The sequence below is a fragment of the Canis lupus genome, chromosome 1 (assembly GCF_048164855.1).
Source record: "Canis lupus baileyi chromosome 1, mCanLup2.hap1, whole genome shotgun sequence".
Lineage (NCBI taxonomy): Eukaryota > Metazoa > Chordata > Mammalia > Carnivora > Canidae > Canis > Canis lupus.
In genome coordinates this window covers 117,694,552-117,716,855 of record NC_132838.1, presented here as the reverse complement: position 1 = coordinate 117,716,855, position 22,304 = coordinate 117,694,552, and the positions used below count along the sequence as shown (strand labels likewise).

Below are 22,304 nucleotides of genomic sequence, written 5' to 3'. Positions count from 1 at the left end.
GATTGTCATGAACATTCAACAGAAGTGTAAAGGTAAGGGGCACCTGGGTGGCTCAGTCATTGACCATCTGCCTTTGGTTCAGGTCGTGATCCCAGGTCCTGGGACCAAGGCCTGTATCAGGCTTCCCTCAGGGAGCCTGCTTTTCCCTCTGCCTGTGTCTCTGACTCTCTCTCTCTGTGTCTCTCAAGAATAAGTAAATAAAATATAAAAAAAAAGTATAAAGGTAAGATGATTCAATTAAATGCAGCTAACAGGGGCTTCTCCCCTCACTGTGTGGTTTATACAGAAAGTGCACACAGACCAAGAAGAAATGGTGGCTGGAGGCTACAAAATCTTGGGCCTGGAGAAGAGTAGATTGACAATGACAGTGAAAGGAGAATAAGACACTGGGATCCTGAGGATGAAAATGCAGCCTCTGTGGGCCCTGAGCCACGTAACCAGGGCCAAGACCAGATACAGTTCCTGCAGGGAGGGCAAAGCATAATCTGTCATGTATTCATGTGTCTGTGTCAAACAGCTTCCGAGCAAACCGGAGCCACCTTGGATCTATGCGGTTGAAACAAAGAAGAGGTAAGAAGGCAGAGGTGGTGCAGAGGCAGGGGATGGGACACTGAGAGACAGGATCAGAGGCACTGCCTGTAGACGTGATGGGCAGCATGAGGCCCTACTTTCCTCTTGGTTGCTCCTGTGTCCAGGGATTCTAGAGAGGTTTTGTGAGGCAGGGCTGGGAATAACCATTCAAGTGGGTCCTCACTTGGGAAAACTGACCAACCAAGGAGCATGTCCGAGGAGGCGTGGGGTGGGATGGGGGTACATGAGAAAACCAGCCATGTGCAAGTCCATCTGGACTAATCAGGGGCAGACATAAAACGGGATTCCTGAGTTATGAAAGCAGAACAAAATCTGAAAGAATAATCACAGCTTGAGATTGACAGGAGGTCAATTAGATTTGTGTGAAAACGTTTCGGAGTTTTGGAGAAAACAGAGAGGACTGAGTGGCCTGACAGAGAGCTCAATTCTTGACCTTCCTCTTCCTGACCCACAGCAAGTTCAAGTTCAAATGCTCTTGGCTCCTTGGGGACCCCGCGAATGCAGAAGTACCTGTCTCTGCACCTTCTCCCATAAGTTGGTAAAAATCCATTTCGGGCTGATCCCCAAAAGCCATTTGCTTGGGAACGGGCTGGACTTAGTTACCCAAAACACTGAGCAAGCCCTGGGAGAAGGCACCCTGAAGTCTGACCCAGAAAAGGAAAGGTAGGATGGGCCCTAGTGACCACAGGGTCTTAGCTGGGGACAAGGTGAGGAGTTCATTCCCAGTGCAGGGGGAACGCCAGAATGGTAAAAGATCAAGAAAACTCAATGGAGGCTCAAGAGGTAAAGTGGCAGAGGGATTATACAAGTTGGGGTGGGAGGTGCCAAGCAGAACTGGTCTTCCTCTTCAGACTGGAGAAATGCCCATATTCAACTGGCCTAGGATGTAACAGCCCTCACCTCCGGTCTGGCTCCATTTCCCAGATGGCAACCTAGGGTTTTGCCCACCAGCATCCATTCCTCCTCCTTCTGGTAACAACTTCCCAATTCTCCACCAGTCAACCACTCCTCCACTGTCAGTCCATGAGGCATGGCGAGCGGGGCAAAAGGCTAGCTCCAGCCCAGCTGCAAGGGAGGACATGTCATCCAGACTTGGGTCCCTGTCCAAATCCATCCATCCAGAGTCATCATTTCTAGACCCTTCTCGAATGGTTTGGAAAGAACCATACTCTTTCCACGGGGTGGTTAGGCTGGTAAAACGTAATCCTGGAGCTTCTGGGAGTCACCTTTGCCACCACTTGGAGAGGGCCTGCGTGAGAAGGAGGCTGGTGTAGAAACACAGAGCTGAGACCAAACACTAACAGCTTTAAGCACCTGATCTGGCCATTCCTGAAGCCACTTTGCCCTTTAGCTACAAGACTCTTTAATTACATAGCAAACAAACGTCCCTTTTTTTTACTTAATCAGCCAGGACAATTTTCAGTCACCTAAAACCAAGATATTAGTACAAACAGTTGGTAAACAATTTGTCACTCTTAATAAAGAATCGGTGTTTCTGAATTCTACCTTTTACAATATTTAAGAAATAAATTAGAACAGGGCAGCCCGGGTGGTGCAGCGGTTTAGCACTGCCTGAGGCCCAGGGCGTGATCCTGGAGACCCGGGATCGAGTCCCACGTCGGGCTCGCTGCAGGGAGGCTGCTTCTCCCTCTGCCTGTGTCTCTGCCTCTCTCTCTCTCTCTCTCTCTCTCTCTCTCTCTCTCTGTCTCTCATGAATAAATAAATAAAATCTTTATAAAAAAAAAGAAATAAATTAGAAAAGATTCAAGTGGCCTATATAATAATTTCACCAATTCATTTGCATTCTGACATGCAAGTCACTGCCCCTGGGCTGGGAATGGCACGTAGCTCTGCTCATGCCGGTGACCCCCTTCTTTGCTCTCATAAATCAGATTCCTAGTTATGGACAATAACTTCTATCAGAAGAAGCGTGTTCTGAGGTTGCAACAGTGTTTCCACACGTATCATCACACTTGAGTCATAAAACAAGCCTATGAGGTCGCTTTCTGATGCCCTCTTCAGAAGGGGGGACTCTAAGAGAGCCCAGAGAGGCCAGAGGCCTTCCTCAAAGATACACAGCCCATCAGCGGCCACACCTGGACCAGAATCTCTGCTGGTGCTCTGGGTCCAGTGCTCCTTCTCTTACACCAGCTTCCTCAAAAGTCAGTAACCAGTGTGTGGGGCTTGGGGACAGCAGCTCAGAGGGGAGGCCAGGCTCCCTGGGGAGGCACCCACGCGAGCTTTGAGGGAACAGAGAACAGGAATAGTGTGGCTGAGGCTGGAAAGACTTGGCTTCAGGAAGATTCTGGACTATGTCTTTTCTGTCTGGGGTTCATATCACTCTTTTGGGGGGTCTGTGCCTTCCCCAGGCAAGCAGAGACTTGCTTTCCTGGGGCCTTCTCACATCCGGGGTCCAGGCACAGGACCTATTCACATGCACACGTGGGCACAGTGCTGCCACGCTGCAGCGTCAAGACGAGGGCATGATGCCCATGGCAGCCGTTCTGGGAAGGTGCCAGCTCCCAGAGCGCAGGGGGCGGGGGTGCGAGACCCAGCCTAGGGGTGCGGGCCGGGCCCGGGGGTGTGAGCCACAGGGTCTGTGCCAGCGGCGGAGGCAGTGCTGTCTCCACAGGTGTGATCCAGGCATAACCTCCGCCTCGGCGTCTCTGGCTGCCCCGGGGGATTCCAAGAGTGACACACCTGAGATCCTTCCCGAAGAAAATTCCTTTCTGCTTAGAGAGAGGGAGGTCTGCGGTCTGCACCCAGACAGCTGACAGGTCTCTTCCTCTGCATCTTGTCTATGCCATTGGTCCCCCCGCCACTGGGAAGAGCGGAGCCCTGCCCTGCTCCATGTGTGGCCTCCTGCAGTGGCAACTGCCGCCACTCAAGGGGTCGAGTGTGGCCCGCGGTCTGCGCCTTCACCCCTCTGGCTTCTCCCGTGGCACGTGGCACGGCCTGCAATCTGCCCGGGCCCAGCGCTTTCCTCGGCTCGCCCGCCCCTTGCCTCTACGACTAAGGGCAGCACTGCAGGGCCAGGCCCACAGCAAATGAATCCGGGAGCCCCCATTTCTCCTTGAGAATGTTGTCCAACAGCAGCCGGGTGTGGTGCCGGGATCACTGAGGGCTGAGCACTCGGATCCTGGGAGGAGAGGCTGAACCTGGGGGGCACCTACCGGAGTCCCCAAAGGAACAGGAAACATCAGTGAGTACTTAGCTGCTCTAAATGTTTCCTGTGCTCTAACCCACTAGTCTAGCTCTCCCCAAAAGGCTCTCACTGCAGGGCTTCAGGAAGACCTGTCCGGTGATACAGACATGTGCCTGCACCCTTATCTGTCTGTCATTCATTCCTTCACTTGACTACGTTTATGGGGCACCTGCTCCATGTCGGGCCTTCCTCAGTCTGTAGAAAATATGATGGTGAACAAGACAGAGACGCTACCAGCTCTCATCAAGTGCATCTTCCGGAAGGCGCTGGAGTTGAGGAACACTAATATGCCCCGTTGGGCCTAGTGTTTGGGCTCCTCAGAAACAACATAGTATTTAAAAAAAAAATTTTTTTCAAAGATCCCATTTATTTACTCATGAGAGACATAGAGAGAGAGAGAGGCAGAGACACAGGCAGAGGGAGAAGCAGGCTCCCCGCAAGGAGCCCTATGCGAGACTTGATCCCAGGACCCCGGGATCACATCCTGAGCCAAAGGGAGACGCTCAACCAGTGAGCCACCAGGGGCCCCAGCAACCCAGCACTTTAGATGATTACCATGTGATCAAACTCATAAAAGTCCAGAGACAGTTAACAACGTTGTTTTGGTAAATTAAGTGTGGCTTCCTCCTCCCTGTTTCTGGGCCAAGCAGTGGTGAGAGGTGGCAAATAAAAAAAAGAAATTGTTTGTTTAACCTGAAAGCATGCCTAATTATTAAGCACAACAAAAAAATTTTTACTGGAACAATATAAAACCAAGCCTGTGACCTGAGCAGCATCTCCCAGTCACCAGGAACTGGTGATAAACAGAAGGTAAAGAAATAGTTTCCAGTTTTGGTAAAGTACAATGAAGGTAACACTCTTCATTGAAGAGCACTGTGACGAGGAGGAGAGGGCCCTTCTATAGGTGGAGTTGCCACGCAGGGCTCTCCGAGGAAGAAAGAAGTGATTGACCATCGGCTCCCTGCCGAAGACACAGCCCACGTTGCTGAAAGCAGACTGCGGAGCCGAGCCAGATGAGGCAGAGGCAGCTCCAATCCTGCCACTTTATTAAGGAGCCTGGAGACTTCCTTTTGGAAACTGCCAGTCCCTTGCCCAATAAAAAATTCAGAATAAGGCAAGGTCCCCTGGTGGCTGCAGGTGCTCTGGGCAAGGATTGTTGGTGACATACAATAGAAGGAATCAGGACAGTGCCAGGCTGTCTGGGACAAGGCAAGTGCTTCAATTCCAGGGGACAGACAAGACCAGGGAAGGGAAAGACCACAGAGAGGGGGCAGGGGTGGAGAGACAGCAGTGGAGGGACTGTGCCACGCTGAACTGGGGCTAGAGTGGGGGCAGAGGGACGGAGCAGGCCAGGTCATGGCCACAGGGCAGGGACATGTCTCCTCTGCCCACTGGAACTTCTGACTCAGAAGCTGTTGACATTGTCTCTCTTGAGAGCAGGAAAGGGATGGGAGAAGTCGCAGCTGGAATGTTTTGGGAGTCTGTTTACCATGTCAGCATAATCAGTCCCATGTGTGGCCACTGGAAAAAAGTTGGGAATCACTCCTGTAAAGAGTTTAGTGGTCTGGTGACAACTGACAGTAGAGAAGTATCTGCAGTTTTGCAAAGTGATTTCACATAAATTACCTCATTTGTTCCCCCCAAACAATCCTGTTCTATTTGCAGAGGGCTATGACCCATGTTGAAATCCAGAAAGGTTACATGGCTCCCCAAAACTATGCTGTTGGTCAGGGCACAGTCCTGGTGGAAATCTGGGCTGTCTTCCCAACTGCCTGGCTGACATCCCTGAGATCTGCCCTTGGGAGGTTTGGGAGGGAAGCAAGCCAGAAGGCATTCAGAGAGGTCAGCTGGCTCCCCCTCTGCCTCCGGCCCCTGTCTTCACAACCGAGCTTTATAGCTTCATGTGAGCACCAGCTGTCCAGAGCAGGACTATGAATCCGAGCAACCCCAGAACAGCCACTGACCCCACCCTTCCTATGTGATGGCAGCTCCCAAACCTTGGCATGCACCCAAACCTCTTGCTGTACTGGCTGAAACACAGATCACTGGGCTCCAACTCCAGCGCCTCTGATTCAGCAGGTCTGGGATAGGTGGTCAAGCATGGGCATCTCGAACAAGTTCCCAGGTGATGCTGATGCTGCTGGCCCAGGGGCCACACTTTGAGGACCACGGATCTGGGATGTAACAGGCAACTTCCCCTCCTGGAGGGAAGAAAGGCTATGGGACTCTGGAACCCTTATGAGGTGAGGATCATTCTTCCTCCGGTGGAGAAGTAGAAAGGACGAGAGGGCCAGACGGACGGTTCAACAGAGACCTAAGGAGCTGCTTTGCCATGAGGCATATGATAGAAAACCCGGTGAAGAGCAGAAGTAACTAATTAAATCAAAGGAAGTCAGGAGGAGCCTGTGAGATGCGGAGGCAGCAGAGGACAGAATGCTGGGGACCAGGCTACCATCCACTTAGCTATCAAGGAGCTCTCACACCATCTCCACTGTCTATACACCACCCGCAGTAGGATTTACTTATGGGTTTTTTAAAAATCAACATGTTTCTCACACATCATTTAGCCTTATCCTAAACAAAAGTGAAATAAGGATAGTAATAGCAGCCAACACTCACACACGCTCGCTATGTACCAGCCATGCACGTATGTACATACACGCTTATTTTTATGCACAGACGCCCACACGCGTGCACACAGACACGCATGCATACATGTACACAGTCCTTTCAGTCCTCACGGCAACCCTGCATGGTCAACCCTGTATTGTTATCCTTGTTCTACAAATAAAGAAACTGAGGCCTAGATAAGGTAGCCCTGCCCAACGTTACACACACAACAAGCAGCAGAGCCAGGATTCCAACCTCCGTGGCTGGGTCCAGAGTCCATGCTTTTACCCTCCAAAATTAGGGCTTTAGTGGTTTCACTGCGGGTTTGGTAGTTCTCCAAAGAACACAGAGCTGGCGATGGGATGGGAACCAAGATGTGAATATGCATATGATTTTATTTTATTTTTTTAAGCCCCCCCCTTTTTTGCATATGATTTTAACATCAGAGTGTGAACCGCCGACACACGTTCCCACACGGGCTGTGGCTGGTGGTGGTAATGAAGCGGGGCTGTGCTGGGATGGCGTCGTGGAGAGGAGCCTGGAGCTGAGACAGCTCCCTCCTTTGAGCTGGGCTAGAGATGCCCACCTGTCTTCTCGGTGCCCCTCAACCTTGAGTTAAAAATAACCCCAAAGCTGACTTGTACTAGTCTATAACACAAAACAACTTTTTGATTTTGGTTTTCAAATATAAAAGTATATGAAATACGCTTTTTCAAAGTACTTAATCCACCCCACCCCACACCCTCTCTCCCCCAAAACCTTTGCTCTTCAGAGAGACTAAGGGGGCAGGTCAGCCAGGCTTCAGTATCGCATGGAGGGTTGGAACAGGGGGAAGGAGGAGAGCCAACTGGTGGAAAGCAGAGAGAAGGAACTCAGCTTTGCCCCACTTGGCTCTTCCCAGAGCAGAAACTCTCCCTCTGCTTCTGCTGAGCCAGGATTAACACCAGGAGAGGAGCAGAACAGGAACCCCCCACCCCTGGCCCATCCCCAGCAGTCCCAGGCAGTAAGGTGTCAGCAGGGGTTTGAGGCTCATGGGAACCGCTGTGGCTTGACATTTGCTCCAGAATGGAGATTCCTCAGTAATACTCAGAGGCTGCAGTCCCTGCTTGGGGGTGGGGGTGGGGGTTGGGAGGGTGGGCAGGGCGGTCAGGAAGGAAGGCAAGACAAGACTCAGGGATAAAATGTAGTACCCTCCCTTCCCAACACTTCCAGTGAGTTTGTGTCATTCACTCGAATCCAGAACATCATGGATATCTATGTAAAATGATGCAAAGGATGCTGGACAAGAGATACAGCCAGTGGTCTCTTCCTGCTAGTCTGGAAAGTGGGCCGGTGTGGGAGGAGGGTGAAGCCTGGACAGAGAGGATGGAGGAATAAGAGACAGAGGCTAGGTCGCTGCACAGACTCCCGAACCAGGAGGCCTCCCCTGAAGCTCTGTCGAACAGGAGCAAGACACTCTTATACTCCAACAGGGACCATGAATCAGATTTCACTTCTCTGCCCAAAACTCTTCCATGGTTTCCTACTACTTTGAGCATAAAGTCTGAATCTGCCCATTGGACTACAGAGCCCTGCATGATGAGCTCTCCCTGCCCATAGTCACATCTCTGACCTCATTTCCCATCACTCTCCCTCCTGCTCATTCCGCCCTAGCCACCCTGGCCTCCTTTCAGTTCCTCCACCACACCATGGTGCAGGGCTCTGTGCAGCCCCTGGGCCTTTGCACAAACTTCCTTGTCTGCCCCGAGTGCTCCTCTTCCAGCCCTTCAGATGGAGAGCTCTTTCAGGCTGCTTGCTGCTCAATGTCACCCCTTCAGGGAACACTCCCCTGCCACTCAGAGTACGTCCCTTGTGTCCCAGGCAACTGTTACATCATGTTGTTTTGTTTCCTTCAAGGAATGTGCCACGACAATAGATTCTCTTCTATATTTATGTCGATACTGTTCCATTCTCCATACCCCAGTCACTAGCATGTAAAGTCCAGGAAGGCAAGAGCCATGGATGTCTTGTTTGATGCTCTATCCCCCTTCATTCACAGAGATGAAATGCATGATCTGGTTGTCACCCTGCCCTCAGCCTCCTGATCCAAGAGACTTTCAGGAAGTATCTGAGGAGCCTGGGGCTGGGCCCACGGACCTCGGACAGAGGTCACTGGAGAGAAGAGAGGAGAACTTGGGGCAGAAAGATATGTAGGAGCAACAGCGGAGCCTGATTTCCCAAACAGCAGCGGACTTTATGGGGCCACGTGGCCTCAGATACTTTCTGGGCAGGCTGGGGCCCCTGGACCTGAAAGCCAGTAGTCCCCAGTTTCTACAAAATGTGTTCTACTGGCCAGGGAATGCCAAATGATGCAAAACCGGAGATGAATCTGCTTTGGCTGGATCATGCCAGGAAGGGAACAGGAACTTGACAAACTAGCTATTGTCCAGGGTGGGGGCAGAGAGGAAGAGAAGTGAAGAAAGACCAGAAAGAAAGGGTAAAAAACAGCTGGTGACCTAAAAGAAGCCTTCAAAAGAGAAAGTAAGGGCTGCATGGATTCTGAATGTTAAAAAAGCCTAGAAGAACTGTCAGAATTTGGATTTGGAGAGGGATCAATTAGATTCGCAGGGGCAGAGACGTGGGAAGAAGCAGAGAGGGCCCGACTGCCTCAGCAGGGCTTGGCAAGGGCCCTTCCCCTCTAATATACATCTCCTTGAATGGAAGAGATCTATGGCCCTAGGAGAGATTGGCCATCAGGGTGCTTGCAGGCCCGCACCCTTTCCCCGAAGCCCCCATCCCTTCTCCGGGAGCACCGTGGGAGCCACTCCACCACTATTCGCGTCTGGAGAGGAGGGTGCTGGAGCACATACCACAGAAGCATTGGGACTCCTGGAGAGCTAAAGGGAGGGTGCCACTCTTGGGAACATGACAGGTGTCGGGGGGGGGGGGGAAGTAGGTGGGGTCCTAAGGTGAACAGGGGCAGATGCATACGCTAGTGCCAGGCTAGACAGGAGCCTCGGGTGGGGTGATTCGTCCCCAGCCAGGCCAGGAACGTCTGGTCCTCTAACTCAACAGTTCTCAAAAGACATGTTGGGACACACTGGTGTGTGGCAACCACAGGCAAGAAATGCAGGTCAGAGGTTCATGGTAATATGGAAAGGATCAGCATTTGTGAATTTAAGTAAACAAAGAAATGAGCAGACATAAGGTAACGTGTTCTAATGTCACAAGTGTTCCATCGTACTTTCTGGAGTGAGCAAGAAGGGGGAACATCCCTGTGTAGACTGGAAATTGCACTGGACATGAGCACAGCAGATCCTGACACAGAACTGCTTCCCGGAAGGTGTTGGTTAAGCATCTGCCTTTGGCTCAGATCATGATCCCAGGGTCCTAGGATTGAGTCCCACATCAGGCTCCGTGTGCAGCGGGCAGCCTGCTTCTCCCCCTCTCTCTGCCTCCTCCTCCTGCTCATGCTCTGTGTCTGTCTCTCTCAAATAAATAAGATCTTTTTAAAACCCCCACAAAAAAAAAAAAAAAAACAACTGCTTCCTTTGGGGCTTTGAGAATGTGCCTTTCCCACTTCGCTTTCCGGGGTTCAAGTAGGGCTGACCCGAGCCCTCAGCTCCAGCTGCAAAGACGTGTGGCTGACCAGAACTCTAAGCCTGCGGGGCCAGCCCAGAGATCTCAGCTGGGACCTCGGGACAAGGACACTGTGAGCGCTAGTTGTAACCCTACGTTGCCAAAGGCCACTGCGCAGAATAACCACACTGAGGAAAGAGTCTTCAAACTCCTCTCTTCCCTCAAGCTAAGTCCGCCCTTCTCAGAAGAGCATGAGAGGCCTCTGGGGGAGTGAGACAGAATGGGGCACTGTCACAACTCAAAGACAGTTATGCCCGTCACCTCCTTGTCTTTGCATGGCGGGAGGGCACTTTGGGACTCTCAAACTCCTGTAAGAACACGTCTTGTCCAGCAAGGGTAGAGGAGCAAAGTCTGGGGTGTCTAGGAGAGGAATCGGGTGAGTGAAGAGTCAGGCCTTCCTGAGACACAGGGTGGGGAAACCTGGCAGGTTAGAATCTTTACCCCCATCAAGGAACTCCACGGACGGCCCTATGAGGGAGTGGGCAGCGGGGGCACCCACAGGCGTTTCAAGAAAAGCAAATGGGAGACTAGTAAACAAACAAAAAGCAGAAACAGACCCATAAGTACAGAGAACAAACTGATGGCTGCCAGAGGGGACGAGACAGGGAGGTGCAGGCTTCCAGTCATGGGGTGAGTAAGTCATAGAGATAAGAGGTACCACAATGGGGAATAGAGTTAATGGGATCATACTAGTGTTGTGTGGGGATGGAAAGCAGCTGTTTGTGGTGAGCGGAGCATAACATAAAGACTTGCCCAATCACTACGTTGTACACCCAAAACTCATTGCAGCGCTGTGTGTCAACTACATTTCCATTATAAATGAATGAATAAATTAAATAGTAGCAGCCTGGTTGGTTAAGTGTGGCAAAAAGGAACGTAAAATCAGGGAGGTGATTTACCCTAATTTTTCTTAACTCAAGCAGAACATCTCAGAGAGCCTCACCCAATTCCACAATTCTCTTCGTCTTCATCCTGAGCCAAATGCTACCAGGCCCTTCGCTTCCACCCTTTCTCTTTCAAGGCACATGGGGCCCTGGCTCCTGGCCCATTTCAGATGCCACTGCAGGAAGGAAAGCTTTGCCGTTCCCTAGTCTTGCCCCTGCTTCCACAGAAGCATCCTCTGTGACCCAGGGCTCTTGGCTGGATGGGCACTGAGGGATACAGCAGTGTGGCTTTCTTGACCAACTGGCACTTTCTCTCTGTCCACCATGCGGGTGGCTAGGCTCTTGGCTCCTATCCACAGTGCTGTGGTTGGGTTCTTTCATTGGGAAACAAATGGCACTTGTGTCAAAGAAAATTAAAAAAAAAGTAATCTAAATCTTGCCCAGCAATGGGTGGCTAGGGTGCTAACAGAATGCTCACATCTGCTTTTGTGTTCCCAAGACAAAACTGACCTCTGCCACTGGGCTCAATTATATTCATCCAACCCCAGGGACCACAGAACCCGGTGAGTGTGGCTGACTGCAATGCTCCGGGTGGCACCTTCTTCCCCACGTGCTGAGGTTTTCCCTGAGACGCGCTCTTCCTTGGGCATATGCCAGGCCTTTGGGGACAAGATACAAAGGCTGCAGAACTGAGGGAGAGAGGGCTCATCTGCAAAAGTTGTACAAGTGAGATTCGGAAAAGACTACCAGTTTCTTTAGTAAAAAAGTGTTTTTTATTTTTTTTTTAAATTTTTTTAGAGAGAGTATGAGCGAGGAGGGGTGGAGAGAGAGAATTTCAAGCTCCGCACAAAGCCTGACATGGGGCCTGACCCCACAATCCTGAGATCAGGACCTGAGCCGACACCAAGAGCCAGATATTCAACCGACTGAACTACCCAGAAACCCACCCCCCCAAAAAAAGTCTGATTTTTAATAATACACTGAACCCAGCTAAAAGGCTGTTTCCCAGCCCTCTTTACAGTTAGGTGTGATCAGTTGACTAAGTTCTTGCCAGTGAGTTTTTAGTAGAAGTATTGTGTGGAACTTTCAAGAAGTCTATGATCAGTTGACTAAGTCCTTGCCAATGAGTTTTTAGTAGTATTGTGTGGAACTTTCAAGAAGTCTATTAAGTTGAGAAGGGGTGAGTGCTTCTTTTTTCCCTCCCTCTTATTCCGCTGTCAGGAACACAGGCCTGATGACTGGAGCTTTAGCTTCTATCCTGGACCACGAGGACAAGGGCTACTCCAGGGTTGGAAGAGCAGACAGCTAGTAGAGGATGGGTCTCTTAAGTCTTTCTGCAGCTGCCAAAGACAATCCTGGCTCTCCTGGACTACAAATCTTCAGGCTGTTTTTATATTACAGAGAAATAGGATTCTAGCCCATTTTCAAAGCTATTGCCTAGAGTTGTTCTATTACACACAGTAATTCAGTCCTAAAATTTCTATCTTCAGTTTTTGATGACATTCTAAGAGGAAGGTTTACAAAATGTAATTAGAGTAATTTAAGAGGCAAAGTATTACCTCTTAAATACTTAAGAGCAGCAGTATTATCAAACCAGCCATTAATTCGGCCTTCTCTTTCCCTTTTGTTTCTCTCTACCCATCACATGTTTTCCTTCCAAGATGAATGATGGCTAGTATCCCTCTTCTAGTGGTAGAAGTTGGAATAGTGGTTATCTCAGAGGTGGGAAGGTTGCTCTGTGAGCAGGGGCACAGAGAGTTCTTGTAGAGTATTGAAAATGGTCTATATCTCGACCACATAGTGGTTACACGAATATGTTGTTAACAGTCACTAAGTTGTACCTCTACGACTAGTATACTTTATTGTATGTAAGCTACACTTCAATAAAAACAATTTCTAAAAATCCTTTCTAAAGTCCTACACCTTTTTTCGAAGCTTTTAAAAAATTTATTATTTTTTATAAATATTAATGCAGTTGACACACAATCTTATATTAGTTTTCAGTGTACAACATAGTGATTTAACGATTCTATGCATTACTTGGTGCTCACTATGGTGAGGGTAGTTACCATCTGTCACCACACAACATTACAATATTATTAACTACACTCCTTGTGCTGTACTTTTCATCCCCCTGACTTACTTATTTTATAGCTGGAAGTCTGTACCTCTAAATCCCTTTTACCTATTTTGCCCATCCCCCCAACCCACCTCCCCTCTGGCAACCACCAGTTTGTTCTCTGCATTTATGAGTCTGTTTTTGCTTTTTAGATTCTACATATAAATGAAATCATAGGATATCTTTCTCTAACTTACTTAGCATAGTATCCCCTAGGTTCATTCTTTTTAATGTCTGAGTAACATTTCATTATACATATATACCACATCTTTACCATTCATCTATCAATGGACACTTGGGTTACTTCCATACTTTGACTATCGTATATAAAGCTGCAGTAAACATCAGGGTGCATGTATCTTTTTTTTTTTTTAATTGGAGTTCAATGCATGTATCTTTTTGATTTAGTGTTTTCCTTTTCTTTGGGTAAATACCTAGTAGTGGAAATACTGGATCATATGATATTTCTTTTTAATTTTTTTAGGAAACTCCATACTGTTTTCCATAGTGGTGGCACCAATTTACACTCTCACCAGTGTGCACGAGGGCTCCCTTCTCTCCATATCCTCGCCAACACTTGTTGTCTTTTTAACACCAGCCGTTCTGACTGATGTGAAGTGGTATCTCACTGTGGTTTTGATTTCTCTGATGATGACTGATGTTGAGCATCTTTTCATGTACCTATTGGCCATGTGTTTGCCTTCTTTGGAAATGTGTCTGTTCAGGTCTCTGCCCATTTTTTAATTGGATTGTTTGTTTTGGTGCTGGGTTGTGTTAAGTCCTTTATGTATTTTGGAAATTAACCTTTTATCAAATATATCATTTGAAAATATCTTCACTCATGCAGTAAGTTGCCTTTTTGTTTTGTTGATGATTTCCTTTGTTGTGCAAAAGCTTTTTATTTTGGTGTAGTCCCAACAGTTTATTTCTCTTTTTGTTTCCCTCGCCTGAAGGAACATATCCACAAATATGTTGCTAAGGGTGATATCCAAGAGATTACTGCCTATGTTTTATTTCAGAAGTTTTATGGTTTCAAGTGTCACAGTCAGGTCTTTAATCCACTTAAAATTTATTTTTGTGTATGGTGTAAAAAAGTAGTCCAGTTTTACCAACACTGTTGAAGAGGCTGTCTTTTCCCCATTGCATATTCTTGCCTCTTTTGTGTAGATTGACCATATAAGCATGGATTTATCTCTGGACTCACTGGTTCCATTGATCTAGGCATCTATTTTTGTGCCAGTGTCATACTGTCTTGATAGTATGACAAAAGCAAAGCAATAGCTTTGAAGCAATTGTGAAATATGGGATTGTGATACCTCCAACTTTGTTCTCTTTTCTCAAGGTTGCTTTGGTTATTTGGGGTCTTTGGTGGCTCTATACAAATTTTAGGATTATTTGTTCTAGCTCTGTGAAAAAATGCTCTTGGCATTTTGATAGGGATTGCATTGAATCTATAGATTGCTTTGTAAAACCCTACCCCTTTTTATGGTCATCATAGATATTTTAGTTTTTGAAGTATTTTTCTTCCCTATGTGTGCTATTCAAGATCTCTGTAATTTTGGCATTTACCCCACCCTCCTTAACCAATTTTGTCTGACTGGGAAAATGCCCAGTTGATAATCACTTTCCCAGACACCTTTGTAGACAGGAGTTGTCACAAGATAACAGAACTAGCCAATAAGAAGTAAGAAGTCTGCTGAGTAGGGCTTCTAGAAAAGCTGTCATTTTCTTGATTAAAAAAGGGATAGATTTGGGTGATGATGATGTGTCAGCATAAGTTCATAATTGTAATGATGTATCTTTCTGGCGAGGGATGTGGATAATGCAGGAGGCTATGCATGTGTGGGGTAAGAGAAATCTCTGTGCCTTCTGTGCTGCAGATCTAAAACTGCTCTACAAAATAAAGTCTCTCAAGCTTTAGATTCAGCTCTCATGTCTTTTGCTCTTTATATTCTCCACCCCCGCCATTCTTCTGCTCAGAATGTCGATGCTTCTTAAGATCATGAAGCAGAAAGTCAAATCTAGGGATGGTGAAGCAGAAAGCTAGAAGCCTCAGTTATTGATGGCCACTTCTGAGAAGCTGCATCAGCCCTGTTTCCTTCATGTGACATGATGAAAAAAACCCCCCTGTGTGTTTAAGCCTCTGTGGTTTGGGTTTCTAGGCTCATGTGAGATATAAGGCTTTTAGCTTTATATGTGGCAAAGACCTCTTGAGAGGTCTCCCACAAAGGGAGACTCAGGTGCTAATTTACTGTGGTATCCTATCATGGCGTGGCAAAGCCCTGGGGAAAAGAGGAAAACTTCGAAACGGAAGACCCCATTGGCACACTCTCTTCTTGTTCTCTTCCCAACATTCTCACTGCTCACTAAGGGAACGGAATTCTTCTGGCAATGGAAGGGGCTCTGCTCAACATGCAGAGGATCTCAGTTCATATAAACTTCTCTGAGAGCTAGTAGTAAAGTATTACATCAGCTGCATCACTGTTTCTCAATCTATTTTTAACCAATTTCCGCTTTTGATAAACAGAAATTCTACTTTCTACAGCAGTTTGCATTAAGAAAACCAGGGCTTTCCCTTTTCCTGGGAAATTCCAATTATCAGACCACACGTACTACTGCTTTCCCCATGCAAAAATTTCTGGTACATTGCCCCATGCCTCTGGAGAGTCCGTGCTGTAATCTGAGTTTTCTGAGATTCTGCAAACTGGACAGAAATCCTGGTAGCTCCAGTGATGCCACATCCAGCTGGGGAAGAGGAGCAGCATATGGGACAGAGGCAGCTTAAGAGCAGGAAAGCAGAGCCAGGACTGGGCTGGGAAAAGGAACACGGAGCAGTAGTTTTGCCCCGAGTCGGCTCAGCTTTTGCAGGGTCAGCCAGCACCTGACTGCAACCACATTCAGTTTTACTGAGGAAATCTGCACTTCCATTTCTAAAGACTCTGCCCTTCCTCCTTTGCTCAGGGTCAAAACCAAAATGCAATCCAAGCTAACAACCAGCTGCCTTGTGCTGTTTCATAGGAGGCCTGAGCCACTGAAAGCTACCTAGTGTCTGGGTTAGAAGCTGTGTGTAGCCAAAGGGATGGGGGGTTGGGGGTGGATTTCAGACCTGTTCCTGGTCTGAAGGTCAGTTTTGCAGGGACAGAAGATAGAGAAGAGGGATGAGTGGGGGAGAAGAGGTCAGACCACCTTCTTCAAGATTCCAGGAATAAAGGAAAAGTCTCCTCCCAAGATCTTAGTCCTGTTTACCATCAAATCCAGATCCTTATAAACATTCGTGCTCATAAGTGCTAAACAACAGAGAGAATTAAGTAGAGAGCAATAGAAGATGCTCTCTCCCCTCCATTCCCCATGCTTCCAATGGTTAGAGACAGGGAGAGAAGGAAGGATGAAGGATGACAGCGTCTGATGGGGTGCGTGGCTCAATGGGTTGGGCATCTGACTGGCTCAGGTCCTGATCTTGGGGTCCTGGATGGAGCCTCACACTGGGCTCTGTGCTCAGCAGGGAGTCTGCTTCTCCATCTCCCTCTGATCCTCATCTTGTTCATGCTTTTTCTCTTTCTCTCTTTCAAATAAATAAAATCTTAAAAAAAAAAAAAGATGACAGCATCCAGGATCTGGGGTTAGAGCATGAACTAGAACACATGCCGGGCTCCTAGGAAACTGGGATGGAAGGTTATTCCCTCTTGGGTTCAGGGAAAGAGTGAAGGACAACAGCAGGAAGGCTGGCAATCATTCAGAGAGTCGTTATGGGAAGCAGATGACACGATCTTACACCCTTGCCTCCTTGCCTGTGCCCTTGTAACCTCCTGTGTGCGATCTACAGGACTTCCAGGGGCTGCTGGGAGAGACAGTTCTAATCTAGACGGGGGCGGGGGAAGGGAGCAGAGTCCAGTGGTGAAGACCATGGATTCCTAAACCAGAAAGCTGGCTCCCAAATTCAGAGTTCAGCTCTTCCATATACCAGCTGACTTTAGGCAAATTACTTAACCCCTCCAATATCTCAGTTTTATCATCTACAGAATGGGGATGAGTGTGCCAAACTCACAGAATGTTTTTTATTAGCTATATTCCCAATGCTGTACTTTTCATCCCTGTAACTTATTTACTTTATAACTGAATGCTCCTACCTCTTAATCCCCTTCACCTATTTTGCCCACCCCCACACATCCTCTCCCCTCTGGCAACCACCAGTTTGTTCTCTGTGTTTAGGAGTCTGTTTCACAGAATGTTTTCAGGATTATATGAGTTCATCTTTGTAAAGCTCTTAGCATAGTCCCTGATACATAGTGTCCTAGAATGAGCAGTAAATGTTGGCTGGTATACCCGTTTCCTATGTCCACTATAACAAATTGTCACTAACTTGTTGGCTTAACACAACACGAATCGAGTCTCTCACAGTTCTGGAGGCCAGAAGTCCTAAACCAGTATCATCAGTCTGGGGAAAACCCATTTTTGCCTCTTCCAGCTCCTGGTAGCTACTGGCATTCCTTGGCTTGTTGGCCACATCATTCCAGTCTCCACCTTGGTGATCAGATTGTCTTCCCCTCTTCTGTCTGCTGGACATCTCCTTCTGCCTCCTTCTGATAAGAATATCTGTGATCATCTTTAAGGCCCACACAGATTATCCAGGATAACCTCCCTGTTGTAAGATTCTCCATCACACCTGCAAAGTCCTTTTTGCCACATAAAGCAACATTCACAGGTTCCAGGGATTAGGATGTGGATATCTTTTGGGGGGATCATTATGCAGCCACCACAGCTGGTATTGTTGGCCAGAAGCAGAGTCTGATGAACGGCAAGCAGGTGGACAGAGTGAAGGGAGATCTCTGCAGAGGGAGGTTGGGGCATGGTTACCAGCGGTGGGCGGCAAAACCCATGATGCCCACCAAGGAGCCCAACAGGGACAGGCCTGAAGAACACTCCCAAGATGCTAGTCCTGATATGCCCCTCCTTGTTTCTCCTCTTCAGTGGTGCAACAGTACTGAGGATGGAGGTGGCAAGGCTGCAGAACTGGAGAACACCGCTGTCGACTGGAACTGTGGGCAAGGCTGGGCATGTGGCAACTAAAAGAGGACATGCAAGGGGTGGGCATCAACTGTCACCTCCACACCTTCACAAGCCACTGCAGGTGCTCAAAATGGTAACACATAGATGGAAGGAGGGTGAACTGTGCTGGCACAGGAGAAAAATAAAATCTCAAAGTCTACCCAGATGTATTGGTCTACAACCATCTCTCTCACTCCCTGTCTCTCTGGCATCCTGTACTCCTCCTGAATCCATGCCATCCTCAGCCCTCCCCTGGATGGCCCCAGTGCATTTCTATTCTCTCTCTGCTTCCAACTTCATCCTTCTGGAGACCTCTCCCTACACAGCACTGTCCGGTCCTCTCATATCATAAATCTCACCACATCACTCTCCTCTTATGGCCTGGAAGCGGCTTCCCACTGCTTATGGATGGAATCCCAAGTCCCTACTAAAAACCATCTGGTCTTCCACTGTCACAGCCCTGGCTTACCATGCTCCAGTCATGCCAGTCTCTTAGTCTGGACCCTTCCTCCGAGGGAACTTCATAGTAGCCAGCCCCACAATTCAGCTCAACCTCTCAGGTGTCAGCTAACAGTAATCACATTGATGGCTTCTCTGATTCCTCTGGCCAAAGAAGTCCCTGCCATGCTGTAACCACTCTCCACATTGCCCTGTTTTATTTCCTTCAATGTCTTTCTCTGCGTAACAATTCCCATGTGCATATTTGCTCACTCTCTTCCCTCTCTCTCCACTAACATGTAACCACCCTCCATGAGTGCGAGACCGTGTTTATCTTTGGGACCCTGATACCCTGGTGTTTGGCACATTCTAGGGAACAGACACATTGGTTGAATGAATGAATGAAACGACAGCTCTTTATTTACCATTAGTGCCACTACTGGTGAAATCCTGTATTTCCCATCATTTTTGAATACTTTATATCCACATCACCCTCATCTTTGCCAAGCAGAAACTAGGTCAGAAAGGTATATTAGCCTGATTTATCAATACCGGCGATGAGGAAAGATCCTGGCAGTTTCCCGCAAAAGTAGCAGGAGTGCCTTTATCTATGAAAGAGCTCTCAAGTGATTCCTGGCTGGTATTTCTTATGACAGTCCCAGAAGAAGATAAAATGAGACAGCTGGAAACAAGTATCTCCAAGCTTTTAAAAATCGATTTCTCTTCATTCCAATCTTCCACTTATCTATCCACATGTCATCCAGGAAACAATTATCAAGTGTCTAATATGTGCCAGGCTCTCTGCCAGACCCTGGGGATACAATGGTGAGCAAAACAGCCATTTACCCTGCCTTTGTGGGGAGTCTGTAAGGGAGATGGACATTAAGCAAATCTTCATACAATAAATGGATTATAACACACTGAGATAGTGCTTTGAAGGAATCGTAGAAGACGCTATGAAAGTAACAAATAATTAGAAAACAAAATTAAAAAAAAAACCAAACCTGCAAGACCACCAAAAATACTTAGGAATCAATGTAAGAAAAGATGTGTAAAAGCTCTTTGCTTAACACTAAAAAGCGCTGTTGGGAGAAATTAAACACTTAAATAATAGAGCTATGTCAGATGGGAAGGCTCGATGTGATCCCAGTTTCAACAGTTCCAAATTATCTATGGATTCAACACAATCCCAGTCAAAATTCCAGCAGGCTTCTCTGCAAAAAAAAAAAAAAAAAAAAAAAAAAAGGTTCTTTGGAAATGCAAATGACCTGGAAGAGCCAGAGCAATCTTAGAAAAGAACGCTACAGAACTTACACTTCCCAATTTCAAGACTTATTATAAAACTACAGTCATCGAGACTGTGTAGAATGGGGAAAGGAAAGACGTAAGGATCACCAGACCATAACAGAGACTTAAGAAACAGACTCACTTAGATACAATCAATTCATTTGCAGTTGAGGTACCAAGGTAACTCAACAGGGAAAAGAAAGTTTGGAACTGGGTAGGTAGGTAAACATTTCTTAGGACATAAAAATACAAAACATAAAGGCAAACTAAATGAGCTAGATTTTATCAAAATTCTAATATATTTTTTGGTCTTCAAGAGAAGAATTAAGAAAGTGGAAACATAAGTCATGTAGTGAGACTACATCTAACAGATGAGCAGTACCCAGAACATAATAATGAACTCTCAGATCTCAGTAATATGAAAATAATCTAATTTTTAAAAAATGGGCAGAAGACTTAAACAGACACTTTACAAAAGAAGACACAGATGGCCAATAAGTATTTGAAAATATGCTCAATCAACAGTCATCAGCTAAATGCTAATTAAAACCACAATGAGACACCATGCCACATAATTAGAATGCTTAAAACTTAAGACTAAAAAATACCAAGGGTTGGCAACGCCGTGGAGCAACTGAAATGCTCATACATTGCTGGTGGGAATAAAGATGGTACAGCCACCTTAGAAAACTGGCAGTTTCTTAAAAAGTTAAACAAAAAGTTGACCATACAGCCCAGCCAATATATTTCTAGGTATTTGCTCAAGAGAACTGAAAACCCATATCTGCACAGAGACCTAAACAACAAGGTACATATAGCAGCTTTGTTCATACTAGCCAAAAACTGAAAAACAAAAAACCCAAACATCTAGCAACAGGTGAATGGATAAATAAAATAAAAAATATCCATGAAACAGAATATTATTTAGCAACAATGCTCTGAGAACCTGCAATAAGAGATCTAATTGAACCTAGGACGTCAGGGAGGGCTTTCTTAAGGAAGAAGTAGATATCTGAAAGAAGGCTAGAGACTGACCAGGGAGGTAGAGTGGGTAATGAGAAATAAAGAGCACTGCAGGTAGAGGCTTGGTCAAGAGCCCCTGGCAGAGGAAAGGTGGCACATTCATGTAAGTGAGACATGGTCTTGCTTAAAGAGCAAGGAGAGAGAAGAGAGATAGAAGTTGAGGCTGGAAGTTGGCAAGAGTCATGCCAGGCAGGCCTTATAGGCCTTGTTAAGGATTTTGATGTTTATCTTCAAGGCAATAAGAAACCTCAGAAAGAGTTTTGTTTTGTTTTGTTTTTTAAGATTCATTCATTCATTCATTCATTCGAGATAGAGAGAGGCAGAGACACAGGCAGAGGGAGAAGTAGGCTCTATGCAGGGAGCCTGATGTAGGACTCCATCCCAGGACCCCAGGATCACACCCTGAGCCAAAGGCATATGCTCAACCACTGAGCCACCCAGGTGCCCCTCAGAAAGGGTATTAAATAAGAGGGTGATATGATATAACTGGCTTGACATTTTAGATCCCACTAACTACAGAATGGAGAATTGACTATTGGGGCGTGAGTGGCTGGGAAGGAGCCTGTCACAGCCTCTGCCAACCTCCAGGTAACAGACTGTGGCTTATATTGGGATGGGATGATGGAGAAGGGGAGAGATGGAAGCTTTCAATGGGCTCTGAGAAGCATGTGGGAATGTACTGAGGGGATAGAAAAGAAGACAGCTCCAATCTTGGACTGACTCCAAGATTATGGCTTGGGGGATGGAATGGGAAGAGCTCCTATGTCCCAATATGGAGAATTCTGGAAGAAAACCTAATCTGGTAGAGGTCTATAGTCAGTTTTGGACACACTAGATTTGAGGTGCATGGGAGCCATCTGAATGACAATATTTACCAGGAATTTGGACATGTAGATGTTAAAGCTCACAAGAGCCCAGGATAGAGATTCAAAATTGGGTTTTATGAGATGGTAATTGACAATGCAGAAATACATACAACAAATTAGAGAGAGCATAGGACCAGGATAAGAGAGAATCTGGAATCAAGTCTTAAGGCACTCGAACACTTAAAGGATGATTAGGGAAAGGTGGGCTAGTGAAGGAAACAAAGAGGCGACCGGGGAAAGGCTGGGAAACCAGAAGAGCATAATATATGAGAATTCATGGAAAGAGAATGTTTCAAGAGGCTATGGAAACTGTGTTGAAGGCTAATAAAAGGGGAATAAAATGTCTACTAAATTTAGTAGCATAGCAGTCACTGCTAATCTTAGGATAAGCTGGTCCTATGGGGGAAAAAAAGGGATATAACCCAGATTAGAGTGGATAGGAGACGGGAGTGGTGACTGAGGGATAAGGAAGTAGAGAAAGTGATTATACATAATTTTAAGATAATGGGCCCAACTTCCTATTCTAAAGCTGGGTTGTAATGATGATGAAAGAAAACAACTTGGAAGAGATTGTGAAAGACATTGCCTTTGTGTAAGCTCGGCCCTTGAATTTAGCT

General features: G+C 46.9%; 1 long non-coding RNA gene across 1 annotated transcript in view; it reads right to left on the bottom strand.

The window, feature by feature from the left end:
* LOC140606905 (uncharacterized) overlaps positions 1–22,304 on the bottom strand; it is a 47,996-nt gene that overhangs the window by 3,654 nt on the left and 22,038 nt on the right. The window lies entirely within an intron of this gene.